General features: G+C 56.1%; 1 non-coding gene and 4 pseudogenes across 1 annotated transcript; all 5 read left to right on the forward strand.

Annotated features, from left to right (window-relative positions):
- The first annotated feature begins 1,182 nt into the window (after positions 1-1,182).
- Positions 1,183-1,301, forward strand: LOC142870653 (5S ribosomal RNA). The gene has a single exon (XR_012919026.1). It is a non-coding gene; the product is annotated as a 5S ribosomal RNA (ribosomal RNA).
- Positions 1,302-13,865: 12,564 nt separating this feature from the next.
- Positions 13,866-13,984, forward strand: LOC142870663 (uncharacterized; annotated as a pseudogene).
- Positions 13,985-17,932: 3,948 nt separating this feature from the next.
- Positions 17,933-18,051, forward strand: LOC142870661 (uncharacterized; annotated as a pseudogene).
- A 4,155-nt stretch (positions 18,052-22,206) lies between these two features.
- Positions 22,207-22,325, forward strand: LOC142870665 (uncharacterized; annotated as a pseudogene).
- Positions 22,326-26,261: 3,936 nt separating this feature from the next.
- Positions 26,262-26,380, forward strand: LOC142870662 (uncharacterized; annotated as a pseudogene).
- Positions 26,381-26,708: the final 328 nt, after the last annotated feature.

Genomic DNA, 26,708 nt, shown 5'->3' on the forward strand with positions numbered 1-26,708 from the left:
TTTAACATCTGGAGCTGCTTGTGAATTGTGCCGCCACACACACCCGAGTGCAGGTGTCTTCTGCACAGACTGCGGGCCTCGCTCTTCTGAATGCCGCTAGCTCGCCACCCACCCACGGGTGAACCTGGTCAGGGTACTTTCTCTCAGGGGCAGACTCTCATCCGGGCGGGCTACCTGTGCTTCTGTTTGCTACTTTCTTTCTTCCATTTCGGGAAAGGCTTCCTTACTGGGTGTGGAAATCTCCTATGCCTTTCCTCGCCTATTCTGTCAGCTTTCAAATTCTCTTTCAGTTGCCACCCTCACAGATGGATTAGGAAACTCTTTCCGGTGCACTCATTAGTGAAATGACCTCAATGAAGCTGGAATCCAATATGTAATCGCCGATTTTTAGCGAGTCCATACGCCAGGGTGGTTGGGGTCCAATGCAGCCCCGGCCAGGCCCAGGCCCCTTGGACTGGGCCACAGGAGGACACAGAGGAGGGTCCCGGTTCCCACGGTAGCGGTGCGGGCAGTTCTCCAAGGGCTTGGGCATTTTCCAGAGGTAAGAGATGGAGGGGACTGATTTCTTCAGCGCCCCACAGACCACGCCACCCCACCCCACCCATGGGACACATCCGGAGAGAGAGATGCCCCATACACTGGCTCCCCTCCCCCATGCGCTGTGCCCCAGCCCTGACCCGGGGGAATAGGCAGCCGCCCACCCACAGGGCGAGGGGCACAGCTGAAAGGGGTTGTGGGGGCGGGCGGCCCCTGGCTGGGGTCTTAGGGCGAGTGCCCCGCACGTGCCCAGTCATTGGCGGCTGCGGGCGGCGGCGACGACGACGCGCTGGGAGTGGGGGGCGGGGAGGTGAAGGAGGCCAGGCGAGGAGAGGAGGGGGGCTGGAAGGTCTCCACCTTGGCGGGTCCAACCGTGGAGGCTGGAGGCGCATCTGGTGTGTGTCAGTGTGTGAGTGTGTGTGTGTGTGTTGTGTGTGTGTGTGAAGACAGCCCCCCACCCCGCCGAGCCCACCACGCCCTGCACCCCAGTCCCGTGGAACCTCGGGACCCGGCCAGCGAACTCCACAAGCCCGGCCCGGCCCGGCCCCGAGTGGGTCAGAGCCGGCTCGGGGCCTGGGGCGGGAGGAGGTGCGGGGAAGCGCAGAGACGCTCAGCTTCTTGAGCCGGGCTGGGGCGCCCTCCGCCATCTATGGCCACACCACCCTGAACGCGCCCGATCTCGTCTGATCTCGGAAGCTAAGCAGGGTCGGGCCTGGTTAGTACTTGGATGGGAGACCACCTGGGAATACCAGGTGCCGTAGGCCTCTTGTTCTGTCCCCATTCGGAGAGCGCGGCGGCGGTCTGGGGGGTGGGGGGTTCACCCCCACCCTCAGCACCCGCCGCGGTGCCTGGAGCCCCAGCCCGCACCGTGGGGCCTCCTCTTGTCCCAAGCTGCGACACCGCCGCCACGTGGCAGCAGGCGTGGCATCTGGACTGTCAGGTCTCAGACCAAATGTCTGGTCTGTGGGAACCGACACGCTGGAGGAAACCTTGAGAGTCTGAGAGGGGAGGGAATTCCAGAAGGCCAGGAAGTCATTTTGAGGGAGCATGTGACCAGAACTCATCCCGTTGCTTTTGGGGTTCTATGGGCTACACGTAGGAATCTTTGGTGGTGGCACCGGATGTTGGGGGATGCACAGTAGCTGGGACTACAGGCATGCGCCACCATGCCCAGTTAATTTTTTCTATATATTTTTAGTTGGCCAACTAATTTCTATTTTTAGGAGAGATGGGGTCTGGCTCTTGCTCAGGCTGGTTTCAAACTCCTGACCTTGAGCGATCCTCCTGCCTTGGCCTCCAAGAGTTCTAGGATTACAGGCGTGAGCCACCGCACCTGGCCATGTTTTTTTTAACACAAATAGAGTATCTTGTAGATACTTCCTCTTTTTCACTTAACAGTAGATCTTGGAGAGATTTCATTATCAGTATACATAAATATTCTTTATTAAAAATTTAAAATATCTATGGCATAACCCATTGTATAGCTATATCATAATTTATTTTTTTATCAGTTCTCCTCTGATGATCAGTTAAGATGTTTTAAGGTTCTAGTTATCAAAAATGGTGCCTCAGTAGACATTCTTTTCTGTCCATTATCATTGTCTCTGTGTGTGAAACTGTCGGATAAATTCCTAGAAGTAGAATCACTGAAGCCAAGGCTATGTGTATATATGCATCAAGGTATAACATCTGACCAACTTTGTACATATACATTTCTGACATCATTATTATTGCATTATAATTTTGCAATTTATAGAGAATTAGGAAACAGAAAAACTGTATTTCCAAAACATAGAGTTGATTTGCCAGATGCATGATAATGTTTCAAAGTACAAATACACCTAATTGTAATTAGGTGACTATTGCTAAATGAGGGGAAAAAATGGTTTCCAAAAATGTATAGGTCTATGAGTTTGTCTGAAGTTACAAAACTGGCTAATTTTAAATGGCTAAGCACTTAACTTCAACAAACTGTTTGGAATGCTATTTACAATTTTTTTTTTTAAATTGTGGTAACAAGTTTACGTAACTGGAACACCATTTTTATTGGTTCCTTTCATTTGCCAATGTCAAGTTTTTGCGAAAGCCACTGAGATGGATTTCACCACCTGGTACTAAGATGGGAAGTTCCAGGTAATTTTATCCTGGTGAAGTCTCTATGGAAATAAGACAAACTGTCCTTATGAAGCTTGGACCAGCGTGGGGACAGCATTCAGCTACTGGTAATGTGATCACCGCAGGATTGTGGCGTTCTCAGAAGGTGCATTTGTCTTCTGCCTCGGGTCGGGTGGAAACAGGCAGAGTGCTTGGTGTTAAGGATTTGGTGCTAGTCTGTTCTGCTTCTCATTTTATTCATCTCATCTCTGGATCTATTTTATTTTTTATATTTTATTTTATTTTACTTTATTTTATTATTTTATTTTATTTTTTATTGTATTTATTTTATTTTTATTTTATTTATTTTATTTTATTTTATTTAGACAAAGTCTTGCTCTGTTGCCCAGGCTAGAGTGAGTGCCATGGCATCAGCCTTGCTCACAGCAACCTCCAACTCCTGGGCTCAAGCAATCCTCCTGCCTCAGCCTCCTGAGTAGCTGGGACTACAGGCATGTGCCACCATGCCCGGCTAATTTTTTCTATATATATATTTTTAGTTGTTCAGCTATTTTTTTTTCTATTTTTAGTAGACATGGTGGGGTCTTGCTCTTGCTCAGGCTGGTCTCGAACTCCTCAGCTCAAGCAATCTTCCCACCTTGGCCTCCCAGAGTGCTAGGATGACAGGCGTGAGCCACCACGCCTGGCCTCTACTCTTGAACTTGAGTCCATGCTAACCAAGACAGCACCACCACTTCTCTGTAATATGAAGACGTGCTTCTAACTGGCTAAAATTTTTCCTCCCCCCCCCTTTTTTTTCTTTTCAATTAGGAGGAGCTGCTAATCTCTTTTAGCCCGACTGAATGCGACAGTTTTTACCAGTAGGAAAATATGATATTTGCTAGTTGCATAGTTGGTGTGTTAACTTCCCCCCCCCCCCCGTCGTCTCCTGTGTCCGTATTCAGATAAATCCTTTGATTTTAGGCTATTCCTTCCCAGGGTCCTGATAGAACCAGTGTGTCTCCATATTTTGTTTCTAGCCCCTTAAGTTATCCTTGGAATCTGAGTCTCACAGCAGGGACACAAAAGTGCCATTTAAAACGAGGGAAAGAACAAGAAATGTAGCAGGAACAATGCAGAGATGTGTAATCATCTCACCACTTCTCAGACTTGGGACTAATCATGACCTTCATCCTGGGGACCAAGTCCCTGCACGCAGACCCCAGGGCCCAGGCTGTAAAGACATTTTCCAATCCCACCTCTGCCAATGCCCAATCGGACAGCCTGCGACATCAGCTTGCATCTATGCAAAAATAATAACGTTGGGCGTTTTTTGTTTTGTTTTGTTTTGTTTTTCCTGGAAAGATGACCCGTATGTTTAATCAGTTTCAGTATGGAAACCACAGTCAGGTTGGATGACAAGCCACATAAAAGCTCCGCTTAAATGGCGGTTCTCAGTTTTCAGGGCAGAGATTTCCTGAGCTGCATTCTCCACGTGGCAGCTGTTCCCTGTCTCTGTCCCTCCGATCTGGGCGACCAAGAAATGAGGCCACTTGGAGTCCTGTGTTCTTTCACGTTCTAGGGTTGGGTTTCGTGAGCAGGGTCTTCTCAGACTGAAAGGAACGTTCTTCAGGGTAGAGCTCTGCAGTTTTCTACCTTCTTGGAAAAACCTCTTCAAATTGCATTTTCAGTTTTGACCGCCTACGCCTCAATAATTGAAGCCCATTGGGTTTTGCATTAACAGGCTTCAGTAGTATTTAATTATTAAGTATCTATTTTAAACACCATTGGTTATGTTCCATTTATTAAGCACCATTAAAACAGAAATGCCGCCTGAATACACCCCTGTGGTCTCTCCAGGAATAAGAATAACCTGATACTTGCTCAGGTCTTTAGGGTTTTTAAAAACCTTTTTGCAGGCTATGCGCAGTGGCTCACACCTGTAATCCTAGCACTCTGTGAGGCCGAGGCGGGAGGATTGCTTGAGGTCAGGAGTCCGAGACCAGCCTGAGCAAGAGCGAGACCCCTGTCTCTACTAAAAATAGAAATTAATTGGGCAACTAAAATATATATAGAGAGAAAATTAGCCGGGCATGGTGGTGCATGCCTGTAGACCTAGCTACTTGGGGAGGCTGAGGCAGGAGGATCACTTGAGCCCAGGAGTTGGAGGTTGCTGTGAGCGAGGCTGATGCCACGGCACTCACTCTAGCCTGGGCAACAGAGTGAGACTCTGTCTCAAAAAAAAAAAACATAAAAAAAAAAAAAACCTGTTTGTATACCTTATCTCATGATATCAGTAGCATGGAATTTTTGGCTTGTTTTCGCTTTTGATTTTTACAATCACCATTTGACAGAGGATGAAATCAGGGCTCAGAAAGAGAAAGGTGAAGTGGCTTGTTCAGAACAGCTGGTATGTTGTAGAGCCAGGTTAAGAATCCGGTTCTGACTCTAAAACTCGATCTCTCACCCCTGCCCCAAATGGTCTCTGCATGGGGCAGCTCAAGTCCATACGGACCAACACATCAGTATGGGATTTCGGGGTGCCTTGCATAACTGAGTAATGCATACAGCACCTCATTTACTATTCCACAACCCTCTTCGGCAACTAGAAATCCCATTTTGTAGATGAGAAAACAGGCTCATAGATGTTAAATATCTTGCATAAGATCGAAAGTTATTAGATTGTAGAGTTTTTTTTGTTTGTTTTTTGTGTTTGTTTTTTTTTTTTTTTTTGAGACATTGTCTCGCTCTGCTGCCCAGGCTAGAGTGCTGTGGCATCAGCCTCGCTCACAGCAACCTCAAACTTCTGGCCTCAGGCGATCCTCCTGCCTCAGCCTCCTCCTGAGTAGCTGGGACTACAGGCATGCGCCACCATGCCTGGCTCATTTTTTCTATATATATTTGTAGTCATCCAGCTCATTTCTTTCTATATTTTTTTTTAGTAGAGACAGGGTCTCACTCTTGCTCAGGCTGGTCTTGAACTCCTGACCTCAAACAATCCTCCTGCCTCAGCCTCCCAGAGTGCCAGGGTTACAGGCGTGAGCCACTGTGCCCAGAGGCTGTAGAGTTTGGACTTATTTCTGCAGAATAATATGTCCTATGTATGCTGCCTTCCAACATGGAAGTCAGAACTGTGGTTATTTACCCTGCCTGCTAAGGTACAGGCAGGACTGTCACACGTTTGGAACAATTGCAAGCAAAACTGATTAAAGTCGGGCTTCTAAAAAGACAACATGCAAAAGGCTTTTGCAAAAAAGCTCCTATCCATTGGAGTCAAGTGACCGGAATAACAAAAGATGGGGACTCAGCTAATTTGTTTCTTTGCTCCAGCAAAAGACTGAACTTTTGATTAGAGCCAGCAAATAGGAAAGGAGTCACTAGCTTGCACAGAAGCTGGGGGACATGAGAGTGAGCAAGAAATTGCACCGTGCCTGTCATCACTGTCTTTCCCCAAGCCCTAGTGGCATCTGGTCACTCTCTTCTACACTGGGGGACTTCTGCAATTCGAGTCCTGCATCAGCCAGCTGTCGTTACCCTAAGGATGTGCAACAATTAACCCCCAAATCTCAGTGGCGGGCAGCACTGAGCACCGACTTCCACAGACTTGCTACTTTGTGGATTGGCTGGGTGGCTTCTCTTGTCTTTCAGCCTCCACCAGGGCCAGTGGGTGAGCCTGGACACGCTCTCAGATCGGATGGGATCTTTTCTTATTTTTTTCCAAAGTGCAAATAGCTTTATCAACTGCTTCGATTGTAAAACAAAGTTTTTTCCAAAGCTCATGGGTTAAAAAAAAAGTCTGTTCTGTGATCATGTTTTCATTGGTTCCTATAAAAAAAAAGTGAAGGCTAAAGGTCGTGAAGTGCATGCAAGTAAATCCATTCAGTTTCAAAATCATAACGCTTGGGCCAGGCACGGTGGCTCACGCCTGTCATCCTAGCACTCCGGGAGGCCAAGGCGGGAGGATCGCTCAAGGTCAGGAGTTCAAAACCAGCCTGAGCAGGAGCAAGACCCCGTCTCTACTAAAAATAGAAAGAAATTAATTGGCCAACTAAAAATACATAGAAAAAATTAGCCGAGCATGGTGGCACATGCCTGTAGTCCCAGCCACTCGGGAGGCTGAGGCAGGAGGATTGCTTGAGGCCTGGAGTTTGAGGTTGCTGTGAGCGAGGCTGACGCCACAGCACTCTAGCCCGGGCAACAGAATGAGACTCTGTCTCAAAAAAAAATAATAATAATAATAATAATGTTTGTCTTTGACTTTTCTGTTAAACAGTTGTTTTTCTGAAATCGTGGTGATATTAAACAATGGATTTTTTACAAATGTCTTGAAACTCTATATATAGCTCTGGACGTTTTTCTCATCTGTACAATCTCAGACTCTGCTGAGACCGGTGGTGTAGACCAGCTGCCTTCTGAAGCTGGAATGTTGATGTTTCTCCCCCCCACTCCCCTTATCTGAGGAATCATCTGGATTCTGTCTGATTACCTGGAGAGATGGAAGCTCATCATCACTGGTCCACTGTGACCCCCGGATTGTTGCACGCGTCCATCCGGAAGCTTCCTCCCAGCCCTGCCTGGCACCACGAGAGACTCAGACCAGCACAGTGTCGTGGTGTGTAGGAGCTTCCAAAGTATTTTTCAATATAGAAAGAGGAGCAGAGGTGTCTTGCATCTGCCTGTTGCCGATGGGTTTGGCGTTCTGCAGACTTGGGGAGGGTTTGGAAATGAAGCCTCCCTGCAATAATGAAATCCCCCGGCAGGGGGCAGTCTCTCACTCAGCTCGAGGCCTCCTTTGCAGACATGTGGGTTTAAGCAAAGAAGAAGAATGCACGAGAGAAGTCGCTTTAATTAGGCTTCCTAAAGGGGAGCCAACTTCCTGGCTATCCTGCAGGCCGTCCTTTGCCTGCAGGAAGAAGGGTCATTTTGTTCTGGAAGGCGAGATGTCCCTCGTCCCTTTCTCTCCCCACCCCCCCCACGGCCTTTGGGTCTAGTTTGTGAAGTTCAAGGGCAGAAGGGGGTTCATCTTAGAGTTAGCCTTTCTGACTTTTTTTTTTCTTTCTCCTTTTTCTTTTTCTTTTTTCTTTTTTTTAGCCATAACAGACACAGCAGTAGAGACATTTGAACCCAAAGCCGCCAGACTTAGCGACTTTTCAGATTTGTCGAAAGGGCCCCCTGCTCTGAGGATGGGTGAGGCAGGAAAGAAGGATTCATGCCGGACGTCTGTTTTGCTTCCTCCTGTGTCCTGGGCACTGTTACGAGCCTGCTGGGCGCAGTGTTTAGTGGCCGCCAAGCCCTGCAAGGGGCACGGGCCTGTGGTCGCCGCTCACAGATGGGGAGACGGAGAAGAGTGAGCTGGAGGCGCTTGCTGTGTGGCCCTGAGCAGGTCGCAGGACCTTTCTGGGCCTTGCCTTGTTCATCTCTGGAACAAGGACGTTACCAAGAGCTCCAAGGTTTTCCCTTGCCTGAGGGCAAAGTCAAACCAAAGGCCGTGGAGCCGCTGCCTCAGTGGGGCTGGGTGGGGGTGGCAGTGTTGGTGTCGTCGTCATTGTTGATGTCATTGTCACTGTTGATGTCATTGTGGATGTCATTGTTGCTGTTGATGTCATTGTCACTGTCGATGTCACTGTCGATGTCATTGTCACTGTCGATGTCATTGTTGATGTCATTGTCACTGTCAATGTCATTGTTGATGTCATTGTTGCTGTTGATGTCATTGTCACTGTTGATGTCATCATCGTTGTCACTGTCGATGTCATCATCACTGCTGATGTCATCGTCACTGTCGATGTCATTGTCACTGTCGATGTCACTGTTGTCATTATCACTGTTGATGTCATCGTCACTGTTGATGTCGTCACTGTCGATGTCACTGTCGATGTCATTGTCACTGTCGATGTCATGTCACTGTCATTGTCACTGTTCATGTCATTGTCACTATCATTGTCACTTTGATGTCATCGTCACTGTTGATGTCGTCATTGTTGATGTCACTGTTGATGTCATTGTCACAGTCACTTCCATCGTCACTGTTGATGTCATTCACACTGTTGATGTCATCGTCACTGTTGATGTCATCGCCATTGTTGATGTCATTGTCACTGTCATCGTCACTGTTGTCATCGTCACTGTTGATGTTGTTGTCACTGTAAATGTCATTGTCACTATCACTGTCATCATCACTGTTGATGTCAACGCCATCGATGTCATTGTCACTGTCGATGTCACTGTCAATGTCATAGTCACTGTTGATGTCGTCATTGTCACTGTTGATGTCATTGTCACTGTCGTCACTGTTGATGTCATTGTCACTGTCACTGTTGTCATTGTCACTGTCATTGTCAGTGTTGTCATTGTCACTGTTGATGTCACTGTCACTGTTGTCATTGTCAGTGTCGATGTCATTGTCACTGCCTATGTCATTGTCACTGTCATTGTCACTGTAGATGTCATTGTCACTGTCATTGTCACTGTAGATGTCATTGTCACTGTCGATGTCATTGTCACTGTCATTGTCACTGTGATTGTCATTGTCACTGTTGATCTTGTCACTGAGTATGTCATTGTCATTGTCACTGCCGATGTCATTGTTACTGTTGTCATTGTCACTGTCGATGTCATTGTCACTGTCATTGTCATTGTCAATGTTGATGTTATTGTCACTGCCGATGTCATTGTCACTGTCATTGTCATTGTCATTGTCACTGTCGATGTCATTGTAACTGTCATTGTCGATGTCAACAACTGTCGATGTCAATGGTCACTGTCATTGTCACTGTTGATGTCATTGTCACTGTTGATGTCACTGTCACTGTTGATATTATTGTCATTGTCACTGTTGATGTCATTGCCACTGTCATTGTCACTGTGGATGTCATATTCACTGTCAATGTCATTGTCATTGTCACTGTTGTCATTGTCACTGTCGATGTCATTGTCATTGTCACTATCAATGTTATTTTCACTGTCGATGTCATTGTCACTGTCATTGTCACTGTCGATGTCACTGTCATTGTTGATGTCATTGTCACTGTCATTGTGATTGTCACTGATGATGTTATTCTCACTGTCGATGTCATTATCACTGTCATTGTCATTGTCATGGCCGATGTCATTGTCAAGGCCGATGTCATTGTCACTTGTCATTTTGACTGTCGATGTCATTGTCACTGTCGATGTCACTGTCACTGTCATTGTCACTGTTGATGTCATTGTCATTGTCATTGCCACTGTTGATGTCATTGTGACTGTGGCAGTCATTGTCACTGCCGATGTAATTGTCACTGTTGACACTGTCACTGTCGATGAAATTGCCAATGTCATAGTCACTGTTGTCATTGTCCCTGTCGATGTCACTGTCGGTATCATTGTCACTGTCGATGTCACTGTCGATGTCATTGTCACTGTTGATGTCATTGTCACCCTCATTGTCACTGTCACTGTGACTGTCAATGTCATTGTCATTGTCACTGTCGATGTCATTGTCACTGTTGATGTCATTGTCACTGTTGATTTCTCTGTTGATGTCATTTGTTCTGTCCCCATTCGGAGAGCCCAGCAGCGGTCCGGGGAGTCACCCCCAACCAGAGCGCCCGCCACGGTGCCAGGCGCCCCAGCCCGCTCCGTGGGGCCTCCACTTGCCCCAAGCCACAGGACCGCCATCACGCGACAGCAGGCGTAGCATCTGTATTGTTGGGTCTCAGACCAAGGGTCTGCTCTGTGGGAACCGACACGCTGGAGGAAACCTTGAGAGTCTGAGAGAGGAAGGAGTTGCAGAAGAAGGCCAGAATGTCATTTTGAGGGAGTATGTGACCAGAACTCGTCCCGTTGCTTTCGGGGTTCTATGGGCTACACGTAGGAATCTTTGGTGGTGGCACCTGATGTTGGGGGATCCGGAGTCACACCCAGAGCTGCTCCACAGGCCTCCTTTTACTTTTCTCTTCGGATTCATTATTTTTAAAAAGTGTCTCTTATCTCTATTAGTGCATTTTCTTTTCTCTCTCTCTTCAAGCAGATGATGGGAGTCCAAGTATTAAGGTGACATGTGTTGCCCGTGCCCCCCTCCCCCCTGTGTTCTTATTCATTTACCTCTCATGTGGTTCCAGCGTATTGTGGGGACACCAATGTTAAGGTCGGGTACATCGCCCTCTCCCCACCTCCCCCCTAGGGTCAGAGCTTCAAGTGCGCCCATCCCCCAGTGGGTGCGAACCCACCCCATTCCTAATGGATGTGTATGCCCATCCCCTCCCCACGCCCGCCCGACACCCACCCGATGAAGGTGAGTCCTCTGTGTCCACTTAGGTGTCCATCGGTTCGTACCAATTTGCTGGTGAGCGCGAGCACGTGGTGCTCGTGTGTCCATTCTTGGGATACTTGGCTTACTGGAAAGGGTCCCAGCTCTGGCCAGGAGAACCACGAGAGGTGCCCCCTCACCGCAGTTCCTCATAGCCGAATAGCACTCCGTGGTGTCCACGCGCCACATTTTATTTACCCACTCGTGGGTGGATGGGCACTCGGGTCGCTTCCAGGTCTTTGCGATTGTGACTTGTGCCCTGACTCTAACCCTAACCCTTACGAAGCCTGTCTCCTCCTCGACCCCTGCCTGACTGACTCCTTCCCGCCCGGCCTGTCACCTGTCACCTGTCACCGTCCTCGGCCCCTGCCTGACGGGTCTCCTCCGTCGCCTGGGACTTCAAAGGGCTTGGTGTGGACGCTGGTTCCAGGACGCCCTCCCAGGAACCCGGTAGCAGGGCGGCCGCAGCGTCTCGCACAACCCAACCGTCCGCCTGCCGCCCTCGCTAAGCGGCCTGCAGGGTACGTGCTCCCGCTGTGCCGCGGGGGCCCAGCCAGGTGTCTTCTCTGAGGCCCTGGGGCTGCCACTCCCCGCAAGGGGATAGCCGCGGAGGTGGGGACCGCCTCCTCATGGGGACGTACACCCAGCACTCCACGTCGGATTCCGGGGCTCTCTGTCCTGCCAGAAGGCCCAGCTGGCCTGCGGGTCCTTAGAGTGGCAAAAACATCCATCCGAAAACTGAGATTGAGGGTCAGGTGGGTGTCTGCACTTTTGTGCTGGGCACCCCAGGGAGGCCTGGGGGCTGGCTGGACAACACGGTCTGCTGGGCGGGGGGTTTGGAGGAGCAACTGATGCCCTTTGCACTTTGGGTAGCAAGTGTCTGAGGTGTCCCTGATCCCTGCACCATGTGGGGGGGGGAGGAGGAGAGGGGGGGCCATGACCTGCAGTCGTGTTCCCGGGGTGGCACGGCATGTGGCTTCTTCCACGGGATGCTTGGCCTGGGCTCCCTGACCTGGGCCTTTGGAGGACTGGCCCTGTGCTTACCAACACTTCCTGCAGGGACCCAGAGCTGGGAGGTTGCATTTCTCAGCCCTGGGTCGGGCAGAGTCCCAGGGGGCCATGCCCACAACCTCTGTCTGCACGGGTCCCCCAGAATGCTCCTTTGGGACCAGGATTCTCTTGCCAGTGACTCTTTAAGATCTGGCCCCTAGATGGAGGGGCACCAGGAGTAGAGGTGCAGGAAGGGAAAGGGGGTGGCCATGCGAGGGGACACTTTGAGGCCAAGTCCCAGCTTCAGCCTGATCCTCCTGGGAAGCCCTGGGTGGACATCACACCTCCTGGTTGTCCCGCTCTGAGACAAGGAGCCGGGCTTCGCATTCCCACAGCAGCCAGTCGTGGGCTGAGGACACCTGGGGCGTTGGGAACTCCCTGGCTTCTCCTTGGTTTAACATCTGGAGCTGCTTGTGAATTGTGCCACCACACACACCCGAGTGCAGGTGTCTTCCGCACAGACTGCGGGCCTCGCTCTTCTGAATGCCGCTAGCTCGCCACCCACCCACGGGGGAACCTGGTCAGGGTACTTTCTCTCAGGGGCAGACTCTCATCCGGGCAGGCTACCGGTGTCTCTGTTTGCTCCTTTCTTTCTTCCATTTCGGGAAAGGCTTCCTTACTGGGTGTGGAAATCTCCTATGCCTTTCCTCGCCTATTCTGTCAGCTTTCAAATTCTCTTTCAGGCCGGGCGCGGTGGCTCAAGCCTGTAATCCTAGCTCTCTGGGAGGCCGAGGCGGGCGGATTGCTCGAGGTCATGAGTTCGAAACCAGCCTGAGCAAGAGCCAGACCCGGTCTCTACTGTAAATAGAAAGAAATTAATTGGCCAACTAATATATATAGGAAAATGAGCCAGGCATGGTGGCGCATGCCTGTAGTCCCAGCTACTTGGGAGGCTGAGGCAGAAGGATTGCTTGAGCCCAGGAGTTTGAGGTTGCTGTGAGCTAGGCTAATGCCAGTGCACTCACTCTAGCCTAGGCAACAAAGCGAGACTCTGTCTCAAAAAAAAAAAAAAAAATTCTCTTTCAGTTGCCACCCTCACAGATGGATTAGGAAACTCTTTCCGGTGCACTCATTAGTGAAATGACCTCAATGAAGCTGGAATCCAATATCTAATCGCCGATTTTTGGCGAGTCCACACGCCAGGGTGGTTGGGGTCCAATGCAGCCCCGGCCAGGCCCAGGCCCCTTGGACTGGGCCACAAGAGGACACAGAGGAGGGTCCCTGCCCCAATGGTAGCGGTGCCGGCAGTTCTCCAAGGGCTTGGGTGTTTTCCAGAGGGAGGAGATGAAGGGACTGATTTCTTCAGCGCCCCACAAACCACGCCACCCCACCCCACCCATGGGAAACATCCGGAGAGAGAGAGAGACGCCCCATACACTCCCTCCCCTCCCCCATGCGCCGTGCCCCAGCCCTGGCCCGGGGGAATAGGCGGCCGCAGGGCCACAGGGGGGGGGCGCAGCTGAAAGGGGTTGTGGGGGAGGGCGGCCCCTGGCTGGGGTCAAAGGGCGAGCGCCCCTCCCGCCCACCCGCCCGGGCGCAGTAAGCGGCCGCGGCGCGCTGGGGGTGGGGGGCGGGGAGGTGAAGGAGGCCAGGCGAGGAGAGGAGGGGGGCTGGAAGGTCTCCACCTTGGCGGGTCCAGCCGTGGAGGCGCATCTTGTGTGAGTGTGAGTGAGTGAGTGAGTGTGAGTGTGAGTGTGTGTGTATAGAGAGACAGCCCCCAACCCCGGCCCGCCGCTCCCTGCCCGCCCCGCCTGTCACCCCCGTCCCTCGGAGCCCGCCGGACCCGGCCGGCGAACTCAACAGGCCCGGCCCAGCGCGGGGCCTTGGGCGGGAGGAGGCGGCGGGGAAGCGCAGAGAGGCTCGGCTTCTTAAGCGGGGCAGGGGCCCCTCCGCCGTCCACAGCCACACCACCCCGAACGCGCCCGATCCCGTCTGGTCTCGGAAGCTAAGCAGGGTCGGGCCTGGTTAGAACTTGGATGGGAGACCGCCCGGGAATACCGGGTGCCGTAGGCTTCTTCTTCTTTTTTTTTTTTTTTTTTGCCTCTGGTTCTGTCGCGTTTCTGGGAGTGCGGGGGCGGCCCGGGGTGGGGGTGACCCCCACCCTCAGCGCCCGCCGCGGTGCCTGGCGCCCCAGCCCGCACCGTGGGGCCTCCTTTTGTCCCGAGCCGCGACACCGCCGCCACGCGACAGCATGCGTGGCTTCTGGACTGTCAGGTCTCAGACCAAAGGTCTGCTCTATGGGAACTGACACGCTGGAGGAAACCTTGAGAGTCTGAGAGGGGAGGGAGTTCCAGAAGAAGGCCAGGATGTCATTTTGAGGGAGTATGTGACCAGAACTCGTCCCGTCGCTTTTGGGGTTCTATGGGCTACACGTAGGAATCTTTGGTGGTGGCACCTGATGTTGGGGGATCCGGAGTCACACCCAGACCTGCTCCACAGGCCTCCTTTTACTTTTCTCTTCGGATTCATTTTTTTTTTTTTTTTTTTGAGACAGAGTCTCGGTTTGTTGCCCAGGCTAGAGTGAGTGCCGTGGCGTCAGCCTAGCTCACAGCAACTTCAAACTCCTGGGCTCGAGTGATCCTTCTGCCTCAGCCTCCCGGGTAGCTGGGACTGCAGGCATGCGCCACCATGCCCCGCTAATTTTTATATATATATATCAGTTGGCCAATTAATTTCTTTCTATTTATAGTAGAGACGGGGTCTCGCTCTTGCTCAGGCTGGTTTTGAACTCCTGACCTTGAGCAATCCGCCCGCCTCGGCCTCCCAAGAGCTAGGATTACAGGCGTGTGCCACAGCGCCCGGCCGGATTCATTATTTTTAAAAAGTGTCTCTTATCTCTATTATTGCATTTTCCTTTCTCTCTCTTTTCAAGCAGATGATGGGAGTCCAAGTATTAAGGTGACATGTGTTGCCCGTGCCCCCCTCCCCCCCCGTGTTCTTATTCATTTACCTCTCATGTTGTTCCAGCATATTGTGGGGGCACCAATGTTAAGGTCGGGTGCGTTGCCCTCTCCCAGCCTCCCCCCTCGGGTCAGAGCTTCAAGTGCGCCCATCCCCCAGTCGGTGCGCACCCACCCCATTCCTAATGGATGTGTATGCCCATCCCCTCCCCCCACCCGCCCGACACCCACCCGAAGAAGGTGATTCCTCTGTGTCCACTTAGGTGTCCATCGGTTCGTACCCATTTGCTGGTGAGCGCGAGCACGTGGTGCTCGTGTGTCCATTCTTGGGATACTTGGCTTACTGGAACGGGTTCCAGCTCTGGCCAGGAGAACCACGAGAGGTGCCCCCTCACCGCTGCTCCTCATAGCCGAATAGCACTCCGTGGTGTCCACGCGCCACATTTTATTTACCCACTCGTGGGTGGATGGGCACTCGGGTCGCTTCCAGGTCTTTGCGATTGTGGCCTGTGCCCTGACTCTAACCCTAACCCTTACCCAGCCCGTCTCCTCCACGGCCCCTGCCTGACTGACTCCTTCCCGCCCGGCCTGTCACCTGTCACCGTCCTCTGCCCCTGCCTGACACGCTCCTCCCCGCCTGGGCCGTCACCGTCCTCGGCCCCTGCCTGACGGGGCTCCTCCGTCGCCTGGGCCTTCCAAGGGCTTGGTGTGGACGCTGGTTCCAGGACGCCCTCCCAGGAACCCGGTAGCAGGGCGGACGCAGCGTCTCGCGCAACCCAACCGTCCGCCGGCTGGCCGCCATCGCTAAGCGGCCTGCGGGGGACGTGCTCCCGCTGTGCCGTGGGGGCCCAGCCTGGTGTCTTCTCTGAGGCCCCCCGGCTGCCGCTCCCCACAAGGGGATAGCCGCGGAGGTGGGGACCGCCTCCTCATGGGGACGTACACCCAGCTCTCCATGTCGGATTCCGGGGCTCTCTGTCCTGCCAGAAGGCCCAGCTGGCCTGCGGGTCCTTAGAGTGGCAAAAACACCCGAAAACTGAGATTGAGTTTTCGGATCCGGTGGGTGTCTGCACTTTTGTGCTAGGCACCCCAGGGAGGCCCGGGGGTGAGGGTCCAGTGGGTGTCTGCACTTTTCTGCTGGGCACCCCAGGGAGGCCCGGGGGCTGGCTGGACAACGTGGTCTGCTGGGCTGGGGGGGGGTTTGGAGGAGCAACTGATGCCCTTTGCACTTTGGGTAGCAAGTGTCTGAGGTGTCTCTGGGCCCTGTGCCATGTGGGGGCGGGGGCGGGGGCGGGGTGGGAGGAGGAGGAGGAGGAGGAGGAGGAGGAGGAGGTGGGAAGGGCTGTGGCCTGCAGTCGTGTTCCCCGGGGTGGCACAGCATGTGGCTTCTTCCACAGGCTGCTTGGCCTGGGCTCCCTGCACCTGGGCCTTTGGAGGACTGGCCCTGTGTTTGCCAACACTTCCTGCAGGGACCCAGAGCTGGGAGGTTGCATCTCTCAGCCCTGGGTCGGGCAGAGTCCCAGCGGGCCATGCCCACAACCTCTCTCAGCACGGGTCCCCCAGAAGGCTCCTTTGGGACCAGGATTCTCTTGCGGGTGACTCTTTAAGGTCTGGCCCATGGATGGAGGGGCACCAGGAGTAGAGGAGCAGGAAGGGGAAGGGGGTGGCCATGCGAGGGGACACTTTCAGGCCAAGTCCCAGCTTCAGCCTGATCCTCCTGGGAACCCCTGGGTGGACATCACACCTCCTGGTTGCCCCGCTCTGAGACAAGGAGCCGGGCTTCGCATTCCCACAGCAGCCAGTCGTGGGCTGAGGACACCTGGGGCGTTGGGAACTCCCTGGCTTCTCCTTGGATTAACATCTGGAGCTGATTGTGAATTGTGCCACCACACACACCCGAGAGCAGGTGTCTTCTGCACAGACTGCGGGCCTCGCTCTTCTGAACGCCGCTAGCTCGCCACCCACCCGAGGGTGAACCTGGTCAGGGTACTTTCTCTCAGGGGCAGACTCTCATCCGGGCGGGCTACCGGTGTCTCTGTTTGCTCGTTTCTTTCTTCCACTTCGGGAAAGGCTTCCTTACTGGGTGTGGAAATCTCCTATGCCTTTCCTCGCCTATTCTGTCAGCTTTCAAATTCTCTTTCGGTTACCACCCTCACAGATGGATTAGGAAACTCTTTGCGGTGCACTCATTAGTGAAATGACCTCAATGAGGCTGGAATCCAATATCTAATCGCCGATTTTTAGCGAGTCCACACGCCAGGGTGGTCGGGGTCCAATGCAGCCCCGGCCAGGCCCAGGCCCCTTGGACTGGGCCACAGGAGGACACAGAGGAGGGTCCCGGCCCCCACGGTAGCGGTGCGGGCAGTTCTCCAAGGGCTTGGATGTTTTCCAGAGGGAGGAGATGGAGGGGACTGATTTCTTCAGCGCCCCACAAACCACGCCACCCCACCCCACCCATGGGACACATCGAGAGAGAGAGAGAGAGAGAGAGAGAGAGAGAGAGAGAGAGAGAGAGAGAGAGAGAGAGAGAGAGAGAGAGAGAGAGAGACGCCCCATACACTGGCTCCCCTCCCCCGTGCGCTGTGCCCCAGCCCTGGCCCGGGGGAATAGGCGGCCGCAGGGCCACAGGGTGGGGGGCCCAGCTGAAAGGGGTTGTGGGGGAGGGCGGCCCCTGGCCGGGGTCAAAGGGCGAGAGCCCCGCCCGCCCGTGCGCAGTCAGTGGTGGCGACGCGCTGGGGGTGGGGGGCGGGGAGGTGAAGGAGGCCAGGCGAGGAGAGGAGGGGGACTGGAAGGGCTCCACCTTGGCGGGTCCAGCCGTGGAGGCGCATCTTGTGTGAGTGTGAGTGAGTGAGTGAGTGTGAGTGTGTGTGTATAGAGAGACAGCCCCCAACCCTGGCCCGCCGCTCCCTGCCCGCCCCGCCTGTCACCCCCGTCCCTCGGAGCCCGCCGGACCGGGCCGGCGAACTCAACAGGCCCGGCCCGGCGTGGGGCCTGGGGCGGGAGGAGGCGGCGGGGAAGCGCAGAGAGGCTCGGCTACTTGAGCGGGGCAGGGGCGCCCTCCGCCGTCCACGGCCACACCACCCCGAACGCGCCCGATCCCGTCTGGTCTCGGAAGCTAAGCAGTGTCGGGCCTGGTTAGAACTTGGATGGGAGACCGCCCGGGAATACCGGGTGCCGTAGGCTTCTTCTTTTTTTTTTTGCCTCTGGTTCTGTCGCGTTTCTGGGAGTGCGGGGGCGGCCCGGGGTGGGGGTGACCCCCACCCTCAGCGCCCGCCGCGGTGCCTGGCGCCCCAGCCCGCACCGTGGGGCCTCCTCTTGTCCCGAGCCGTGACACCGCCGCCACGCGGCAGCATGCGTGGCTTCTGGACTGTCAGGTCTCAGACCAAAGGTCTGCTCTGTGGGAACAGACACGCTGGAGGAAACCTTGAGAGTCTGAGAGGGGAGGGAGTTCCAGAAGAAGGCCAGGATGTCATTTTGAGGGAGTATGTGACCAGAACTCGTCCCGTTGCTTTTGGGGTTCTATGGGCTGCACGTAGGAATCTTTGGTGGTGGCACCTGATGTTGGGGGATCCGGAGTCACACCCAGACCTGCTCCACAGGCCTCCTTTTACTTTTCTCTTCGGATTCATTTTTTTTTTTTTTTTTTTGAGACAGAGTCTCGGTTTGTTGCCCAGGCTAGAGTGAGTGCCGTGGCGTCAGCCTAGCTCACAGCAACTTCAAACTCCTGGGCTCGAGTGATCCTTCTGCCTCAGCCTCCCGGGTAGCTGGGACTGCAGGCATGCGCCACCAGGCCCCGCTAATTTTTTATATATATATCAGTTGGCCAATTAATTTCTTTCTATTTATAGTAAAGACGGGGTCTCGCTCTTGCTCAGGCTGGTTTTGAACTCCTGACCTTGAGCAATCCGCCCGCCTCGGCCTCCCAAGAGCTAGGATTACAGGAGTGAGCCACAGCGCCCGGCCGGATTCATTATTTTTAAAAAGTGTCTCTTATCTCCATTATTGCATTTTCTTTTCTCTCTCTTTTCAAGCAGATGATGGGAGTCCAAGTATTAAGGTGACATGTGTTGCCCGTGCCCCCCTCTCCCCCCCCCCGTGTTCTTATTCATTTACCTCTCATGTTGTTCCAGCATATTGTGGGGGCACCAATGTTAAGGTCGGGTGCGGTGCCCTCTCCCAGCCTCCCCCCTCCGGTCAGAGCTTCAAGTGCGCCCATCCCCCAGTCGGTGCGCAACCACCCCATTCCTAATGGATGTGTATGCCCATCCCCTCCCCCCACCCGCCCGACACCCACCCGAAGAAGGTGATTCCTCTGTGTCCACTTAGGTGTCCATCGGTTCGTACCCATTTGCTGGTGAGCGCGAGCACGTGGTGCTCGTGTGTCCATTCTTGGGATACTTGGCTTACTGGAACGGGTTCCAGCTCTGGCCAGGAGAACCACGAGAGGTGCCCCCTCACCGCTGCTCCTCATAGCCGAATAGCACTCCGTGGTGTCCACGCGCCACATTTTATTTACCCACTCGTGGGTCGATGGGCACTCGGGTGGCTTCCAGGCCTTTGCGATTGTGACCTGTGCCCTGACTCTAACCCTAACCCTTACCCAGCCCGTCTCCTCCACGGCCCCTGCCTGACTGACTCCTTCCCGCCCGGCCTGTCACCTGTCACCGTCCTCTGCCCCTGCCTGACACGCTCCTCCCCGTCCGGGCTGTCACCGTCCTCGGCCCCTGCCTGACGGGGCTCCTCCGTCGCCTGGGCCTTCCAAGGGCTTGGTGTGGACGCTGGTTCCAGGACGCCCTCCCAGGAACCCGGTAGCAGGGCGGCCGCAGCGTCTCGCGCAACCCAACCGTCCGCCGGCTGGCCGCCGTCGCTAAGTGGCCTGCGGGGGACGTGCTCCCGCTGTGCCGTGGGGGCCCAGCCTGGTGTCTTCTCTGAGGCCCCGTGGCTGCCGCTCCCGCAAGGGGATAGCCCCGCGGAGGTGGGGACCGCCTCCTCATGGGGACGTACACCCAGCTCTCCACGTCGGATTCCGGGGCTCTCTGTCCTGCCCGAAGGCCCAGCTGGCCTGCGGGTCCTTAGAGTGGCAAAAACATCCGAAAACTGAGATTGAGGGTCCGGTGGGTGTCTGCACTTTTGTGCTGGGCACCCCAGGGAGGCCCGGGGGCTGGCTGGACAACGCGGTCTGCTGGGCGGGGGGGTTTGGAGGAGCAACGGATGCCCTTTGCACTTTGGGTAGCAAGTGTCTGAGGTGTCTCTGATCCCTGCACCAAGTGGGGGGGGGCAGGAGGCGGAGGAGGAGGAGGAGGAAGAGGAGGAGGAAGGGGGGGGCCGTGACCTGCAGTCGTGTTCCCGGGGTGGCACGGCATGTGGCTTCTTCCACAGGATGCTTGGCCTGGGCTCCCTGCACCTGGGCCTTTGGAGGACTGGCCCTGTGCTTGCCAACACTTCCTGCAGGGACCCAGAGCTGGGAGGTTGCATCTCTCAGCCCTGGGTCGGGCAGAGTCCCAGCGGGCCATGCCCACAACCTCTCTCAGCACGGGTCCCCCAGAAGGCTCCTTTGGGACCAGGATTCTCTTGCGGGTGACTCTTTAAGGTCTGGCCCCTGGATGGAGGGGCACCAGGACTAGAGGTGCAGGAAGGGGAAGGGGGTGGCCATGCGAGGGGACACTTTCAGGCCAAGTCCCAGCTTCAGCCTGATCCTCCTGGGAGCCCCGGGGTGGACATCACACCTCCTGGTTGTCCCGCTCTGAGACAAGGAGCCGGGCTTCGCATTCCCACAGCAGCCAGTCGTGGGCTGAGGACACCTGGGGCGTTGGGAACTCCCTGGCTTCTCCTTGGTTTAACATCTGGAGCTGCTTGGGAATTGTGCCGCCACACACACCCGAGTGCAGGTGTCTTCTGCACAGACTGCGGGCCTCGCTCTTCCGAACGCCGCTAGCTCGCCACCCACCCACGGGTGAACCTGGTCAGGGTACTTTCTCTCAGGGGCAGACTCTGATCCGGGCGGGCTACCGGTGTCTCTGTTTGCTCCTTTCTTTCTTCCATTTCGGGAAAGGCTTCCTTACTGGGTGTGGAAATCTCCTATGCCTTCCTCGCCTATTCTGTCAGCTTTCAAATTCTCTTTCAGGCCGGGCGCGGTGGCTCAAGCCTGTAATCCTAGCTCTCTGGGAGGCCGAGGCGGGCGGACGGATTGCTCGAGGTCATGAGTTCGAAACCAGCCTGAGCAAGAGCCAGACCCGGTCTCTACTGTAAATAGAAAGAAATTAATTGGCCAACTAATATATATAGGAAAATGAGCCAGGCATGGTGGCGCATGCCTGTAGTCCCAGCTACTTGGGAGGCTGAGGCAGAAGGATTGCTTGAGCCCAGGAGTTTGAGGTTGCTGTGAGCTAGGCTAACGCCACGGCACTCACTCTAGCCTAGGCAACAAAGCGAGACTCTGTCTCAAAAAAAAAAAAAAAATTCTCTTTCAGTTGCCACCCTCACAGATGGATTAGGAAACTCTTTCCGGTGCACTCATTAGTGAAATGACCTCAATGAAGCTGGAATCCAATATCTAATCGCCGATTTTTGGCGAGTCCACACGCCAGGGTGGTTGGGGTCCAATGCAGCCCCGGCCAGGCCCAGGCCCCTTGGACTGGGCCACAAGAGGACACAGAGGAGGGTCCCTGCCCCAATGGTAGCGGTGCCGGCAGTTCTCCAAGGGCTTGGGTGTTTTCCAGAGGGAGGAGATGAAGGGACTGATTTCTTCAGCGCCCCACAAACCACGCCACCCCACCCCACCCATGGGAAACATCCGGAGAGAGAGAGAGACGCCCCATACACTCCCTCCCCTCCCCCATGCGCCGTGCCCCAGCCCTGGCCCGGGGGAATAGGCGGCCGCAGGGCCACAGGGGGGGGGCGCAGCTGAAAGGGGTTGTGGGGGAGGGCGGCCCCTGGCTGGGGTCAAAGGGCGAGCGCCCCTCCCGCCCACCCGCCCGGGCGCAGTAAGCGGCCGCGGCGCGCTGGGGGTGGGGGGCGGGGAGGTGAAGGAGGCCAGGCGAGGAGAGGAGGGGGGCTGGAAGGTCTCCACCTTGGCGGGTCCAGCCGTGGAGGCGCATCTTGTGTGAGTGTGAGTGAGTGAGTGAGTGTGAGTGTGAGTGTGTGTGTATAGAGAGACAGCCCCCAACCCCGGCCCGCCGCTCCCTGCCCGCCCCGCCTGTCACCCCCGTCCCTCGGAGCCCGCCGGACCCGGCCGGCGAACTCAACAGGCCCGGCCCAGCGCGGGGCCTTGGGCGGGAGGAGGCGGCGGGGAAGCGCAGAGAGGCTCGGCTTCTTAAGCGGGGCAGGGGCCCCTCCGCCGTCCACAGCCACACCACCCCGAACGCGCCCGATCCCGTCTGGTCTCGGAAGCTAAGCAGGGTCGGGCCTGGTTAGAACTTGGATGGGAGACCGCCCGGGAATACCGGGTGCCGTAGGCTTCTTCTTCTTTTTTTTTTTTTTTTTTGCCTCTGGTTCTGTCGCGTTTCTGGGAGTGCGGGGGCGGCCCGGGGTGGGGGTGACCCCCACCCTCAGCGCCCGCCGCGGTGCCTGGCGCCCCAGCCCGCACCGTGGGGCCTCCTTTTGTCCCGAGCCGCGACACCGCCGCCACGCGACAGCATGCGTGGCTTCTGGACTGTCAGGTCTCAGACCAAAGGTCTGCTCTATGGGAACTGACACGCTGGAGGAAACCTTGAGAGTCTGAGAGGGGAGGGAGTTCCAGAAGAAGGCCAGGATGTCATTTTGAGGGAGTATGTGACCAGAACTCGTCCCGTCGCTTTTGGGGTTCTATGGGCTACACGTAGGAATCTTTGGTGGTGGCACCTGATGTTGGGGGATCCGGAGTCACACCCAGACCTGCTCCACAGGCCTCCTTTTACTTTTCTCTTCGGATTCATTTTTTTTTTTTTTTTTTTGAGACAGAGTCTCGGTTTGTTGCCCAGGCTAGAGTGAGTGCCGTGGCGTCAGCCTAGCTCACAGCAACTTCAAACTCCTGGGCTCGAGTGATCCTTCTGCCTCAGCCTCCCGGGTAGCTGGGACTGCAGGCATGCGCCACCATGCCCCGCTAATTTTTATATATATATATCAGTTGGCCAATTAATTTCTTTCTATTTATAGTAGAGACGGGGTCTCGCTCTTGCTCAGGCTGGTTTTGAACTCCTGACCTTGAGCAATCCGCCCGCCTCGGCCTCCCAAGAGCTAGGATTACAGGCGTGTGCCACAGCGCCCGGCCGGATTCATTATTTTTAAAAAGTGTCTCTTATCTCTATTATTGCATTTTCCTTTCTCTCTCTTTTCAAGCAGATGATGGGAGTCCAAGTATTAAGGTGACATGTGTTGCCCGTGCCCCCCTCCCCCCCCCGTGTTCTTATTCATTTACCTCTCATGTTGTTCCAGCATATTGTGGGGGCACCAATGTTAAGGTCGGGTGCGTTGCCCTCTCCCAGCCTCCCCCCTCGGGTCAGAGCTTCAAGTGCGCCCATCCCCCAGTCGGTGCGCACCCACCCCATTCCTAATGGATGTGTATGCCCATCCCCTCCCCCCACCCGCCCGACACCCACCCGAAGAAGGTGATTCCTCTGTGTCCACTTAGGTGTCCATCGGTTCGTACCCATTTGCTGGTGAGCGCGAGCACGTGGTGCTCGTGTGTCCATTCTTGGGATACTTGGCTTACTGGAACGGGTTCCAGCTCTGGCCAGGAGAACCACGAGAGGTGCCCCCTCACCGCTGCTCCTCATAGCCGAATAGCACTCCGTGGTGTCCACGCGCCACATTTTATTTACCCACTCGTGGGTGGATGGGCACTCGGGTCGCTTCCAGGTCTTTGCGATTGTGGCCTGTGCCCTGACTCTAACCCTAACCCTTACCCAGCCCGTCTCCTCCACGGCCCCTGCCTGACTGACTCCTTCCCGCCCGGCCTGTCACCTGTCACCGTCCTCTGCCCCTGCCTGACACGCTCCTCCCCGCCTGGGCCGTCACCGTCCTCGGCCCCTGCCTGACGGGGCTCCTCCGTCGCCTGGGCCTTCCAAGGGCTTGGTGTGGACGCTGGTTCCAGGACGCCCTCCCAGGAACCCGGTAGCAGGGCGGACGCAGCGTCTCGCGCAACCCAACCGTCCGCCGGCTGGCCGCCATCGCTAAGCGGCCTGCGGGGGACGTGCTCCCGCTGTGCCGTGGGGGCCCAGCCTGGTGTCTTCTCTGAGGCCCCCCGGCTGCCGCTCCCCACAAGGGGATAGCCGCGGAGGTGGGGACCGCCTCCTCATGGGGACGTACACCCAGCTCTCCATGTCGGATTCCGGGGCTCTCTGTCCTGCCAGAAGGCCCAGCTGGCCTGCGGGTCCTTAGAGTGGCAAAAACACCCGAAAACTGAGATTGAGTTTTCGGATCCGGTGGGTGTCTGCACTTTTGTGCTAGGCACCCCAGGGAGGCCCGGGGGTGAGGGTCCAGTGGGTGTCTGCACTTTTCTGCTGGGCACCCCAGGGAGGCCCGGGGGCTGGCTGGACAACGTGGTCTGCTGGGCTGGGGGGGGTTTGGAGGAGCAACTGATGCCCTTTGCACTTTGGGTAGCAAGTGTCTGAGGTGTCTCTGGGCCCTGTGCCATGTGGGGGCGGGGGCGGGGGCGGGGTGGGAGGAGGAGGAGGAGGAGGAGGAGGAGGAGGAGGTGGGAAGGGCTGTGGCCTGCAGTCGTGTTCCCCGGGGTGGCACAGCATGTGGCTTCTTCCACAGGCTGCTTGGCCTGGGCTCCCTGCACCTGGGCCTTTGGAGGACTGGCCCTGTGTTTGCCAACACTTCCTGCAGGGACCCAGAGCTGGGAGGTTGCATCTCTCAGCCCTGGGTCGGGCAGAGTCCCAGCGGGCCATGCCCACAACCTCTCTCAGCACGGGTCCCCCAGAAGGCTCCTTTGGGACCAGGATTCTCTTGCGGGTGACTCTTTAAGGTCTGGCCCATGGATGGAGGGGCACCAGGAGTAGAGGAGCAGGAAGGGGAAGGGGGTGGCCATGCGAGGGGACACTTTCAGGCCAAGTCCCAGCTTCAGCCTGATCCTCCTGGGAACCCCTGGGTGGACATCACACCTCCTGGTTGCCCCGCTCTGAGACAAGGAGCCGGGCTTCGCATTCCCACAGCAGCCAGTCGTGGGCTGAGGACACCTGGGGCGTTGGGAACTCCCTGGCTTCTCCTTGGATTAACATCTGGAGCTGATTGTGAATTGTGCCACCACACACACCCGAGAGCAGGTGTCTTCTGCACAGACTGCGGGCCTCGCTCTTCTGAACGCCGCTAGCTCGCCACCCACCCGAGGGTGAACCTGGTCAGGGTACTTTCTCTCAGGGGCAGACTCTCATCCGGGCGGGCTACCGGTGTCTCTGTTTGCTCGTTTCTTTCTTCCACTTCGGGAAAGGCTTCCTTACTGGGTGTGGAAATCTCCTATGCCTTTCCTCGCCTATTCTGTCAGCTTTCAAATTCTCTTTCGGTTACCACCCTCACAGATGGATTAGGAAACTCTTTGCGGTGCACTCATTAGTGAAATGACCTCAATGAGGCTGGAATCCAATATCTAATCGCCGATTTTTAGCGAGTCCACACGCCAGGGTGGTCGGGGTCCAATGCAGCCCCGGCCAGGCCCAGGCCCCTTGGACTGGGCCACAGGAGGACACAGAGGAGGGTCCCGGCCCCCACGGTAGCGGTGCGGGCAGTTCTCCAAGGGCTTGGATGTTTTCCAGAGGGAGGAGATGGAGGGGACTGATTTCTTCAGCGCCCCACAAACCACGCCACCCCACCCCACCCATGGGACACATCGAGAGAGAGAGAGAGAGAGAGAGAGAGAGAGAGAGAGAGAGAGAGAGAGAGAGAGAGAGAGAGAGAGACGCCCCATACACTGGCTCCCCTCCCCCGTGCGCTGTGCCCCAGCCCTGGCCCGGGGGAATAGGCGGCCGCAGGGCCACAGGGTGGGGGGCCCAGCTGAAAGGGGTTGTGGGGGAGGGCGGCCCCTGGCCGGGGTCAAAGGGCGAGAGCCCCGCCCGCCCGTGCGCAGTCAGTGGTGGCGACGCGCTGGGGGTGGGGGGCGGGGAGGTGAAGGAGGCCAGGCGAGGAGAGGAGGGGGACTGGAAGGGCTCCACCTTGGCGGGTCCAGCCGTGGAGGCGCATCTTGTGTGAGTGTGAGTGAGTGAGTGAGTGTGAGTGTGTGTGTATAGAGAGACAGCCCCCAACCCTGGCCCGCCGCTCCCTGCCCGCCCCGCCTGTCACCCCCGTCCCTCGGAGCCCGCCGGACCGGGCCGGCGAACTCAACAGGCCCGGCCCGGCGTGGGGCCTGGGGCGGGAGGAGGCGGCGGGGAAGCGCAGAGAGGCTCGGCTACTTGAGCGGGGCAGGGGCGCCCTCCGCCGTCCACGGCCACACCACCCCGAACGCGCCCGATCCCGTCTGGTCTCGGAAGCTAAGCAGTGTCGGGCCTGGTTAGAACTTGGATGGGAGACCGCCCGGGAATACCGGGTGCCGTAGGCTTCTTCTTTTTTTTTTTGCCTCTGGTTCTGTCGCGTTTCTGGGAGTGCGGGGGCGGCCCGGGGTGGGGGTGACCCCCACCCTCAGCGCCCGCCGCGGTGCCTGGCGCCCCAGCCCGCACCGTGGGGCCTCCTCTTGTCCCGAGCCGTGACACCGCCGCCACGCGGCAGCATGCGTGGCTTCTGGACTGTCAGGTCTCAGACCAAAGGTCTGCTCTGTGGGAACAGACACGCTGGAGGAAACCTTGAGAGTCTGAGAGGGGAGGGAGTTCCAGAAGAAGGCCAGGATGTCATTTTGAGGGAGTATGTGACCAGAACTCGTCCCGTTGCTT

This window comes from Microcebus murinus, chromosome 4 (genome assembly GCF_040939455.1).
Source record: "Microcebus murinus isolate Inina chromosome 4, M.murinus_Inina_mat1.0, whole genome shotgun sequence".
Lineage (NCBI taxonomy): Eukaryota > Metazoa > Chordata > Mammalia > Primates > Cheirogaleidae > Microcebus > Microcebus murinus.